Below are 12,481 nucleotides of genomic sequence, written 5' to 3'. Positions count from 1 at the left end.
GATTATATTTATGGTGGTGTCACTCTTGTACAGGACACTGTGAAGGCAGTCACACCACACTGCTGTGTTGCCACAGCTCGGTAAACTCTACAGCAAAGGGATAGCACATTACTGCATGCCTATAAAGTCATCTAGGAAGTCTGGGGTCCATGATGGAGTGCACAGTGTGACATTATCCCATCTGCTGCTCTACAGAGGTTTGGACCCACCTCACTGAAGGGGTGGGGCAGAATGGTGCTGACCCCAGGGACTTTGAAAAGGAGGGGAGCCTGTAAGTCCAGAGACAAAGAAAACCACGCATGAGCCCTATACTCCCGTTGATTGATCTGTGTCCCATGGGGTGAGTGGTCAGTAATGTGATGTTTCTGGGCCACGCACTGCAATTGAACAATGAAGTCAATGGTCACAGATGGCAGGAACCAGCGTTCTCCCTTCAGGAACAGAAGTTCATGTTTTGTGCAGGTCTCAGCCGCTCCATAACCAATGTTAGACCCACCATTGTGGTTCTTATTATGACTGCAAGACACCTTTCAGGAACAACACAGGAAACTTTGAAAAATAAAGGTTTTCTACTTATAAGACCTAGTAATTACACAGCACACCTGAGCTACAGACCAAAGGCATGGGTAGAGTGAGCCTGTGCCCTTCCCCACCAGGAGTGTGGACATAGGCCCAGCTGACAGAGGAAGGAGGTGGGGATGAGAGTCAGGGACAGAGATACACAGAGAGACAGAGAGAGACCAACTTTCTCAGGTCCCACACTGAGAGTCCACGGGCACAGGTGCACTGGGTCCTTTGTCCTTTTGCTCCGTGCACTGGGGATGCTGCTGACACCCCACTTCACTCCGGTAGGGCCTTGAGCAGTGGAGACAGTAAGAGACAGTCTTCAGTGAGAGGCACAGCAAGGGATTCTGAGCCATCAGAGGCCATGAGCCTCCAGACTAAGGAAGGCCTGAGTGTGGCGCATCCTCTGTGGGGAGTTGGCAGGGGACCCACAGCACTGGAGGCAGGGAGGGCCCTTCTCTGGGCTCCTGTCCCCTCACTTCAGTCAGGGGGCACCAGGCAGCCCCTGCCTGAGTCGGGGTCCAGGGCCCAGCTGTCTTGACTCCTGGGCCACAGAGCTCATCTGGGTCATCCCAGTCCAATCCTTAAGGCAGACACCAGGAAGAGGAAATGGGTTGGGGGCAGTGAACAGAATGCTGTGCTCCTACTGGGTATTTACCCCAAAGATACAAATGTAGGGATCCGAAGGGGTACGTGCACCCCGATGTTTATAGCAGTAATGTCCACAATAGCCAAACTGTGGAAAGAGCCAAGATGTCCATTGACAGATGGATGGATAAAGATATGGTATATATATACAATGGAATATCATGCAGCCATCAAAAAGAATGAAATCTTGCCATTTGCAATGACGTGGATGGGACTGGAGGGTATTATGCTGAGCGAAATAAGTGAATCAGAGAAAGACATGTATCATATGACCTCACTGATATGAGGAATTCTTAATCTCAGGAAACAAACTGAGGGTTGCTGGAGTGGGGGGGGTGGGAGGGATGGGGTGGCTGGGTGATAGACATTGGGGAGGGTATGTGCTATGGTGAGCGCTGTGAATTGTGCAAGACTGTTGAATCACAGATCTGTACCTCTGAAGCAAATAATACATTATATGTTAAAAAAAAAAAGAAGAAGAAGAAGAAGAAGAAGAAGAAGAAGAAGATAGCAGGAGGGGAAGAATGAAGGGGGGGAATCGGAGGGGGAGACGAACCATGAGACACTATGGACTCTGAGAAACAAACTGAGGGTTCTAGAGGGGAGGGGAGTGGGAGGATGGGTTAGCCCGGTTATGGGTATTAAAGAAGGCACGTTCTGCATGGAGCACTGGGTGTTATACTCAAACAATGAATCGTGGAACACTACATCAAAAACTAATGATGTAATGTATGGGGATTAACATAACATAATAGTAAAAAAGAAAGAATGCAGTGCTCCTCCCTCCAGAGGCTGAAGGGGATGAGAGAGAACCTGCAGTTCTGCCTCCCTGTGGCTGGAGGTCCTGAGGATGTGCAGGTGGGATCAGAGGTCCGGGTTGTTCTCCAGCCCTACTTCTTCATGATACCCACTGTCCCAGGAACTTCAGCCTGACCTTGGAAGCTCCACACTCATAACTCCTCCTGAGCTCCCCCTAGGGTGTTAAGGTCTGCAAATATCACCAACAAACACTTCACTATCTTCAGCCCTCCCTGGAACATTTACACAGGAAAGAAAAAGACGGGCTAGTTTCACCTAAACTGACACCCAGCTCAGCTCTTGGGAGCCTGAGCAGAAGGTAGAATGTCACTAACACACACGCTGCAGGAATGATGACGGGACTGAACACGGGAACCAGCCTGGACTGAGCGACTCTGCTTGCAGGACTCCTCTCACCCATTCTGTACACAGAGATGGTGCCCAGGGTTTTGTCCCAGGCTCTTTTCCCTCCTATGTGTCCACACCTGCACCAGGGACTGCTCACCACGCCTGGACAACAGCCTCAGGCCGTGGTCACAGCTTGCTGCCACTCAAGGTCAGGGTCCACCATTTCTGAGCTTGGAATTCAGTATTTCTACTTGTTTCCCAGATGTTTAACTCTTTTATGAACAGAGAAGCAACTCATTATCTAATGCTTCGCTGCAGTAAACAGCACTGCCATCTGATGGGTCAGTCAAAGCAGAAAACCCCAGTTCACACTATACTCTTCCTCCTTCTCGCCCTAAGTTCCTTCTGTTCCACAGTCCTGAGCATCTTCTGTGAGCACAGCTGCCTGCGTCCCCACTTTCTGTTTTCCTACCTCAGTTTTTCTTTCCTGACCACATAGTTTCTTCAGTCTTGCCCTGCTGTGTTCACTCTTCTGTTCCCCTGTGCACACTGTCACCAGATGGTTTCCCCACTCTATGAAATCACCACATCCATTCATGTTTTGAGCATCTTCACACACTATTTTGATTTTTTTCTTCTATTCCTCTATGTGCAGAAAACGGTCATTCCTCTCTTGAGACGTATTTCAGAGGTCCCTCCTCTGAGGAGCTCCCTAAATATCCTATGGGGTCGAATGAGCTCACTCTTTTGTATGATTTATGTTTTGTACATTCTCATACTCACAGGAGTGTTTATTTCTGGATGACTATTCCCTCCATGTTGGAAGCCTCTGAAATCACATACACTGAACTCATGTTCTTTAAATCAGACCCCACAGAGTGCTTCACACAGACATTCCCGTCACTGTTGAATGCTGGTGGCATAGGTGTGGACAGTAACCTCAGGACACTGAGGCTGCGGCAGGCAAACATATAACCAGCAGGGGGCACCGTGCACCTCCCTGAGCCCTGCAAGGGTCCACTCACAGCTAGGGGAGCCCCTTGCCCTCAGGGCTGGGCAAAGGCTAAGCTGCCTCCTATGCTCCCTGATGAGACCCAGCAGCCTGGTGCCCTCAGGGCCTGGCAGAGGTTCCTGGGCAGGGTCCTTTGGGTGTCCCACAGCTGCTCCCTCCTGGGTCCCACTCACAGCAGGACCTGCCCTCAGACTCCTTGTCCTCAGGTCTCCTGAATCACTGATCAGATGGAATATGAGAGAGTATAGAAGGGGGTGCAAATTTGCATGAATATCACCCTCATTTGTATGGGGACAGTATGGAGGATAAGACAAGCCTGGGACAGGCCAGTTGCATTGTGGGGACCAGGGGCTATGTCACCGTGGCCTGGACTCCTCGCTTCCTCCTGTTCCTCTCTCTCTGCTCGGGTAGGGACATCATCTGACTTCGGGGGAGCTTCCCAGCTATTATCAGCCCCTGAGACTGAGAAACTCCCAGCAAAAATGCCCCATCACCCTTGGGTGTGTGTGTTTGCAGGCTCCCTGTCCCAGCCCGTGCTGACCCAGCCGCCCTCCCTCTCTGCATCTCCGGGAACAACGGCCAGACTCACCTGCACCCTGAGCAGGGACATCAGTGTTGGCGGCTCGAACATCTACTGGATCCAGCAGCAGCCAGGGAGCCCTCCCCGGGGTCTGCTGTACTACTCCTCAGACTCCGATAAGCACCAGGACTCCGGGGTCCCCAGACGCTTCTCGGGCTCCAAAGATGCCTCGGCCAATGCGGGGCTTCTGCCCATCTTGGGGCTGCAGGCTGAGGCCGAGGCGGACTATCACTGGGCTACAGCTCACGGCAGTGGGAGCAGCTACCGCTCCTCACAGCATCTCAGACAACGAGGAAGTGAGACAAACATCCCTGGGCCCACAGGCCTTGTCTCTGAGCTTCTTTTATTGAGAAGCTTCTGTGGAGGCTTCTGTAGGGGAGAGTCCTCTGTGGGGAGACCTGTCCTTGCGGAGGAAGGACAGACACACAGATTAGGCTGTTTCTTGAGCCAGCACGGGGGTCCCAAGAGCACACCCGGGTGAGGGAATGGAGCCCGAATGCTCATTCCCCAGGGTCTGGAGAACATGAACAATACTAAACACTTATACATGAAAAACATCAGTCCTTCCTTCCTGTTGTGTCTCCTTTACTACTGTCAGGAAGCAGGAATGTCCTGTCCATTCCAAGATCCTTCTATTTGGACTAAGAATCAAATTGACATGAGACAGATTAATAGGAGAGGATAAAATGCAATAGCATACATATGGGAATCCACAGAGACATGGAAATTCCAAAGACACTCAGGAAAAATGAGGTATATATGTTTTTCTGAACTACACAGAAGAGTGTAGGGGTCCAGTATTCAATGCAAAGAAATTCAATTCACAGACAGAGGAAGGAGAGTAAATGTTTGGTAGACAAATATGTGTGGGGCCACTGGGAAACAATGGGACACAGACAACTTTGACCAAACAGGCCCTCCTTATCTTTCCCCCCAGTTCATGTCCTAATGTAGTTTTCTGTGATGCTAGTTCTCTTCCCAGAGCAGATGCTCTGCCTAAATTCCTTTAGTCAGTTGAAGGGGAGTTAAAGAGCTTTTCCTGAGTCTGCTGGGTTTCAACTGTTTTTTAACTCACAATAATCTTCATGCCAAAGTGGCCCATCTTTGGGAGTCCTGTCCTTGTCTCCTACTGTTCTCTCCTCTGATTCTTCCCTGAAGTCTCACACATTCCAAGTTGAACAGGTAGATTGTTTCCTCTTATGGAACCAGTCTCTTAATCTGACAATAGGTCAGTTCAGTTAAACTCATTCTAGGAGGCTGTGATGCAGGCGGGCTCTCAAAGTTAGGCCCATATTGGGCAAGCAGTCAGGTAATTGAGAAGCACCCTTTTTATGGAAACAAAAATAAAATATAGGTTAATGGTTGGAGCTAATTATAGACCCAGTGTCTGAGTCCTGAGTGTTGCCAGTGAGATTTCTAGATCTCCAGCTGGAGACATCTTCAGATGGAGTGAGGGGCAGGCAGTGACTCTCTGATAGATTTTCCAGCCTTGCAGTTTTTATGTCTCTGGTGATCTTTTTGAGTGGCCCACAGATCAACAGGCAGGATGATTGTCTACACATGATCTATTGCGGAGATTTCTCTCAAGTTTATATCAAGTCATTTCCATTTAGATTGCAAGGCTTTAGGGAAAAGGGAGATTTTAGTTCTCAAATGATTTCAATTGTGAGAAAGGTGGGAGAAAAAATTTAAAAAATGTTAGCTTGGACAGACATAGCCAGACATTGGAGGACACTATAAAAAATCAGAATCTAGTCTATTTATAATGAACAGTACTAAAATCTAATATCTAGAAAGGTGTGCTATTGAAACATATTTTTCTCTATAATCATCCCTACTTTTTACTAAAGATAGCCAGGGGTTCCTGGGTGGCTCAGTCAGTTAAGCATCTGCCTTCTGCTCAGGTTATGATCCCAGGGTCCTGGGTTGGAGCCCTGAGTTGGGTTCCCTGCTCATCAGGGAGCCTCCTCTCCTCCCCAGCTTGTGCTCTCTGTCTCTCTCTCTCTCTCAAACGAATAAATTTTAAAAATCTTTAAAAAAAAAAAAAGATAGCCAAATTAATATGGTTGTGTTTGCAAAATAAGTCTAGTTTAAAAAAAATTGTCCTGGGGCGCCTGGGTGGCTCAGTCGGTTAAGCGTCTGCCTTCGGCTCGGGTCGTGACCCCGGGGTCCTGGGATCGAGTCCCACATCGGGCTCCTTGCTTGGCGGGGAGCCTGCTTCTCCCTCTCCCCCTCCCCCTGCTTGTGCTCCCTCTCTCGCTGTGTCTCTCTCTGTCAAATAAAAAAAAAAAATTGTCCTGATTATTTATAAAAATGAAGCAAGAATAGTGGTTGACCATGTACCTACATGGTCATGTAGGTACATGTACCTACAGGTACCTAAAGCAACTTTAAAACTTGCTTTGTGGGGCACCTGGGTGGCTCAGTCAGTTAAGCGTCTGCCTTCTGCTCAGCTCATGATCCCAGGGTCTTGGGATCGAGCCCCGCATTGGGCTCCCTGCTCAGTGGGGAGTCTGCTTCTCCCTCTGCCCCTCACCCTGCTCCTGCTCTCCCTCTCTCTCTAAAATAAATAAATAATCTTGAAAAAAAATAGAACTTGTTTTGCTAGAACTTTTATAAAGAATCTCTAGATTCTTTAATCAAATAATATCACTTATTTGATATTTAACTGCCCCTCAAGGTCAAGAGGCAAACCAAATACTTAGCATCAAAATTGCCCTGCAATTCCTATAAATTGGGTGAATTCTTCTCTTATTTCCTCTAAATATCCTGTGGTTTCTGCACCTGAGAGAAATTGGCCTTTTTTATTCACCTGGTGAGGCTGCTAGGAACCCTGTAAGAAGGTAGCAGGCTGGTATTTCCAAGGGACTTTATTGGCTCCATAAAGTCAACCTTAGTTCCTTAAAGCTCTCTGGTCATATCTGAGTCTATGCATGTCTCTCTCAAATGTGACATTCCAGCAAACTGTATCCTGCTATAAGGAGAGCAGATTCATACCAACCTTATGGAGAAAAAAATATTGCCATAAAAATATAAGAATACTTATGGAGAGTTTCTGAGTTTGGAGGGAATGCAGTAGGGAAAAAAGATAAAAGTTTTAATTTGTTTACAAATGTGTATTGCTCTAAGTCAGTTAGTTTCATATAAACAAATTTCTTAAATCTGGAAAAACAAAATATTTTTAAGAGTCTGCAATGTTTTAAACAAAAAGTCATAAAAATGGTCATCATCTTCCTTAGTTTATTAGTCCCATGTCATTAATTCTTCTGCTAGAAGCCAGTGTTCCCACAAGCTCCGGGAATTCTTACCTAGCTCAGTTCTATGATCTTAAAGTCATCAGAATCTGCACTCAGAACTCTTTCTGTGAGTCTCACTGAGGATGAAGCACATGTGTAGGAAGCTTGTATGAAAGGGTCTGAGTAACAGGATAACTGTCTGTAAATGACAAGTCTTAAAAACAGCCGAGCTGTAAGATCTGATTTGTTGAGTTCATCACAAGGCAATTGACAGGGCAAGTTGCTCATTTTTCTAACATACAACATGTCAAAGTAATAACATGCCAGGACATCAGACTTCTAAGACTTTCATGCAATCTTTAGAATATCTATTGCAATAAAATACCTAATAATCTAAATAATCTGAAGTTTAATATCACTTATTTGACAATGCTTCCCATGTAATTTAACAATCCAATGTAGCCAAATTAACTTATTTTTAAAAAGATTTTATTTATTTGAGGGAGAGAGAGAGCACATGAGCAGGGGAAGGGGTAGAGGGAGAGGGAGAATCTCCAGCAGACTCCCCCTGAAAGTAGAGCACCACCTGGGGCTCGATCTCACGACCCTGAGATCATGATCTGAGCCGAAACCAAGAGTCAGACACTTAACCGACTGCGCCACCCAGGTTCCCCTAAATTAATTTAATTTTTTAGAAAATCTTTGAAGCGTTCCATGGACCCTTCTTCACTTTAGAATTTAAGTATGGGGGAGTATGTCAAAACATATCAAAAAGTTTGAGCATTTGACTCAATATGAAGACAAATCATTATTAAGCACCATTGAACTATCCATTTAAGAAAAGTGACAGAAAATAATAATTCCAAAGGCAAGTACAGAAAGTTACATAGTAGGAGCTGATGTGGAAAACAAAGACAAAAGAAAAAAAAAATGAATATCCTGACAACTTCAGGCCATTGACAAGTACTTGGGAAAGGCAGAGTGACCTTCCTCCAGGACTCAACGACCTCAATGTTAATACTGTGCTAAAGGAGAAGGCAACCTTAGCTTGACATTAGCCTGACCTCCAGGATTCTGTAAGTCTACTTTAACATATAAAACTCCCTTTGGCAACCTCCTTTATCTCTACCCTGCCCCCCACCCCCAAGATACATGTTGACAATCATCCTCCAAAGATATGGCCCCTGATACACATCTGAAGCATCTCATTACTAACAGTAATCAATACTTATCTTAACAGTAGCTAGCCTCCTCAAGGCCCTGGAAACTTTGCTTCCAAATTCCTTAGAGACTTATGCTATCCCTAACCCCCTCCCAACTTGAAAGTATATAATCAATCACTCCCCCATAACCCCAGTGCAACTCTTTCTGTTCATGGGTCCTGTCCTCATGCTTTAATAAAACCACTTTTGGGCGCCTGGGTGGCTCAGTTGGTTAAGCAACTGCCTTCGGCTCAGGTCATGATCCTGGAGTCCCTGGATCAAGTCCCGCATCAGGCTCCCTGCTCGGCAGGGAGTCTGCTTCTCCCTCTGACCCTTCCCCCTCTCATGTGCTCTCTCTCATTCTCTCTCTCTCAAATAAATAAATAAAATCTTTAAAAAAATTTTAAAAAACCACTTTTTTGCACTGAAGACATCTCAAGAATTCTTTCTTGACTGCTCCAAACCCCAACATATCCATATAAGGAGTCAGGTATTTTTTAAGTCATAAAAGACCCAATAAACATAGGAAATTATTTTGGCAAAACAGAATCTTGGTTTATTTGATTGTTTTTGGTTGTTGTGTTTTTTTTTTTTTTCAGATAACATTAAAAGAAGAGAAATTTTTTGTTTACAATTTCTTATTAGGAGCAGACCAATAGTTTAAGAAAACTTTTTTTTTCTTTTAACAAAGAGAAAACAAAACTTTTGCACCAGTGTACTTTTGATATTAAAACTCCTTTATTTACCTAAATTGACCCTCATCTTAGCCAGTACTGATCACACATAAAATTCCTTTCCAAAGATTCCTTTTACATAAACCTTCTAAGACTTTCTTTTTTACATTCAAACTCTGGCCTTTGTTTTTACTTTTTAAATAACCAGCCTCACTTTAGATAAAAGCCACTTTTTCCCCCTAAATGTTTGTTTCTCTTATTTCTTCTTGCCAAAAACACTTGTCTTACTTTCCTTGCAGAGTTATGTCCCTTGTTATTTCCAATAGTCTTAATTACATTTATTAGAATTCTTAAATGTTAGCAACCTGAATTTCTAGTTAAAACTAAGTAGTCACCAATTGTGAACAGTTATACCTGGATTCTTTATATTATACATTTATTAATATATTTCATAATTCCTAGAAACATATACCTTTAATAGTACAATCTGTTAATAAAGCATAAAACGTGTTTACTAACACATCCAGATTTATCTTTAGTTTCTTTATAATAAGACAAAAGTAGATAAATTATGTTCAGTACATAATGTTTCATTATTTTATTTGGAAATGATCTAGATAATTGATGAATTTAACTTTCCTCATCACTTGGCTTATTAAAACTTTAAACTTTAGGTAACCAAAGATTTTGGAGCTATTTAAAAGTTTACCTATTAACTCTTTAATCTTACAATGGTTGTTCTCAACCATTATGTTCAGGTTGCCCACAAATCATCATGAGGTATTAGACAAAGTTGGCCATTGTTCCAAGTTTTCTCTTTCTTTGACAAATTTTGCAATAGAGATAGCATGAATGTATTTGATGATGTGAAATGTTGGGGTCTGGGATCAAATGGACAAGAAAGAATTCTTGAGATGTCTTTGGTGCAAAAAAGGTGGTTTTATGAAAGCTCAGGGACAGGACCCGTCAGTAGAAAGACCTGCACTGGGCTTGTGAGCACTGATTATATACTTTCAAGTTGGGAGGGGGTTAGGGATAAAGTTAAGTCTCTAAAGAATTTGGAAGCAAGGTTTCCAGGGCCTTGAGGGGGCTAGTTGCTGTTAGGAAGAGGTCATTTATTACTGTCTAGTAAAACCCTGGTCATGAGACCCTTCAGATGTGTATCCGTGGGCCATATGCTTGCACAATGATTGCTAACATATATCTTGAAAGACTGAAAAAAGGGAAGTTTCCAAAGGGATTTTATATGTTAAAGAAGACTTACAGGATCCTGGAGGCCAGACTAACGTCAAGCTAAGGTTGTCCTTTGCCTTTAGCAAAGTATTAACATCTAGGCAATTGAAGTCCCAGAGGAAGGTCACTCTGTCTATCCCAAGTACTTATCAGTGGGCTACAAGTTGTAAGGATATTTTTTTTTCTTTTGCCTTTGTTCTCCACATCACAGAAAGGGCATAGATGACGCAGCCCCAGGATCCAAAAGTTGACTCCCAAATTAGTCTAAGAAAGCAAAGGCCTCCTTTGCGTAGGTGCTAGGGATGGTGTAGTGAAAATGGTGTCTCCAGTCTTCTACAGAATTGTGGATACCTCCAGTCACAGTCTGATGTAGGAATTGATGTTGGGGTTCAGAGTCAATGGCCATGAAAGATGTTTTTTGTGCAAAAAGGTGGTTTTATTAAAACACAGGGTTAGGACTCCTGGGCAGAAAGAGCTGCACTGGGGTTGTGAGGAGTGGCCCATTATAGACTTTCAGGTTGGGAGGGGGTTAAGAATAGTGCAAGCTATTCCCAAGGTACTTTGGAAATAAGGTTTCCAGGACCTTGAAGGGGCTAGCTATTGTTAGGAAAAGGTCATTTCCAAAGGAATTTCTATATGTTTAAAGTAGACTCACAGGATCCTGGGTGTCGGGCTAAGATTGCCTCTTGCCCTTAGCGAAGTGTCAACATCAAAGCAGCTGAGCTTCCAAGGGAAGGTCAGTCTGCCCGTTTCAAGAACTTGTCAGTGGGCTGTCGGTAGTAAGGACATTTATTTTTTCTTTTGCCTCTGTTTCCCATATCACAAACCTGCTAATCTGTGACACTGGGAAGGCAGTACAGGAATGGAAATTTCCAGCACTAACAAGCAGTGAGGTTGACATGATGAATGATTCCGATGGGCTGCAAGCTCTTATGACAAACTCCCCTGAGAGCTGGCATGGCAGAGAGACTATCGGATTCCTAGTCTTTTTGGCCACAAAGGTGCATCCCTGGAAGTACAGTTTTCAGATGGCAGACACCAGAAAGAATGTTCTCACTGGTCACCATGCCAAGCTCTTAGGACATGGAAAAAGAGAATGAAAAATCCCCATTAATTTTTTTTCCTGGCTAAGACTTGTGCTCTTGCAGCCACACCAATGACTAGGAGGGGTGTGCCCCGGGTTTGGGGACTGTGAGGTGCTCTACAGTGTACTTCGTTGTACAGAAGTTTTCATGAGTTGGCAGATAACCTAGTCTCAACTTAACATGTTCCCTGACCAACTTAACTTATGAGCTGAGTCTTGTTGAGGTGAGCACTCTATCAGTGATAACAGTGCTTGACCTGTGCCGCCAATTTTGTGGCTTTGACCTCCAAGATGTCCTTTAGCAACAGCCTGTGCCCCACAGCATAGTCATCTGGTGAGAACCATGAACTCAGTGACACCAACAGCAGGCTTCTAAATCCTACGCCTGCAATCTGCACTATGGTAATTCCTTTTTAGGACACACAACACTAAAGACACAAAGGAAAAGAAAGACCATCTCTAGGAAGAAATGGATCAATAACCAGAGTGCTCTACCACATTTTTACCAAGAGTCCTAAGCCTGAGGAACTAGTTCCACAATATTTCCTCCTGCTAATTTAAATGTAGAGAGAGAAAAAATGATTCTCACCACTCTTCCTCCATTCTGGGTGGCTAACAGGTAAAGAAATCTTACCTTCTGCTGACAGCATGTCAGACTTCCCAGGATCTCAATTGCAGCATTCAGGGCAATTTGTATACAGCAAGTCCAAGTGTTCTCCAAGGTCCCCAGTCACTTTTCTGGATCCAAAGATGCTTTCACTAATGCAGGACTTCTTACATCTCTGGATTCCAGCACAAGAGGGAGGTGACTATTACTGTCATTTATGCTAAGATAGCGCTAATGCTTACACAATACTCCAGACCCATAGGGAAGTGAGACCGAATCTCCCTCCACTCTCTGGGCCTGGTGACCCACCCCGCTCAGGTGGCTCAGGAGGTGACTTCTGTTATCATATCATCACTGGACCCTTATTTTTCCTGGAAACAGATGATTTGACACTGTCATATCCTTTTCCTTTGTTAAATTTTAAGCTTGATAACCTATTCTCACTGTGTCATGTTTTCAAAGATAAAACTAGCTTGCTTATTGATAAAAATTACT

The 12,481-nt window shown here is 44.3% G+C and overlaps 1 protein-coding gene and 1 gene segment (V, D, J or C); one reads left to right on the top strand and one right to left on the bottom strand.

The window, feature by feature from the left end:
• The window catches only part of LOC118531230 (immunoglobulin lambda variable 5-39-like), a 416,407-nt gene that overhangs the window by 26,542 nt on the left and 377,384 nt on the right, over positions 1–12,481 (top strand).
• ZNF280B (zinc finger protein 280B) overlaps positions 4,181–12,481 on the bottom strand; it is a 103,049-nt gene continuing 94,748 nt past the window's right edge. For 2 of the 8 annotated variants that reach the window (XR_013443453.1, XR_013443452.1), the window contains exons 4-5: positions 12,014–12,161; positions 4,187–5,275 (exon numbers count right to left, since the gene is read on the bottom strand). The gene's annotated coding sequence lies outside the window, so the exon portion shown is untranslated. Of the gene's footprint in view, positions 5,276–12,013; positions 12,162–12,481 lie in introns of all 8 variants that reach the window. The other 6 variants (XR_013443448.1, XR_013443447.1, XR_013443451.1 and 3 more) reach the window with 6 other exon arrangements.

The sequence above is a fragment of the Halichoerus grypus genome, chromosome 13 (genome assembly GCF_964656455.1).
Source record: "Halichoerus grypus chromosome 13, mHalGry1.hap1.1, whole genome shotgun sequence".
In the NCBI taxonomy this organism is placed as follows: Eukaryota; Metazoa; Chordata; class Mammalia; order Carnivora; family Phocidae; genus Halichoerus; species Halichoerus grypus.
This window is presented reverse-complemented; position numbering and strand designations above follow the sequence as displayed.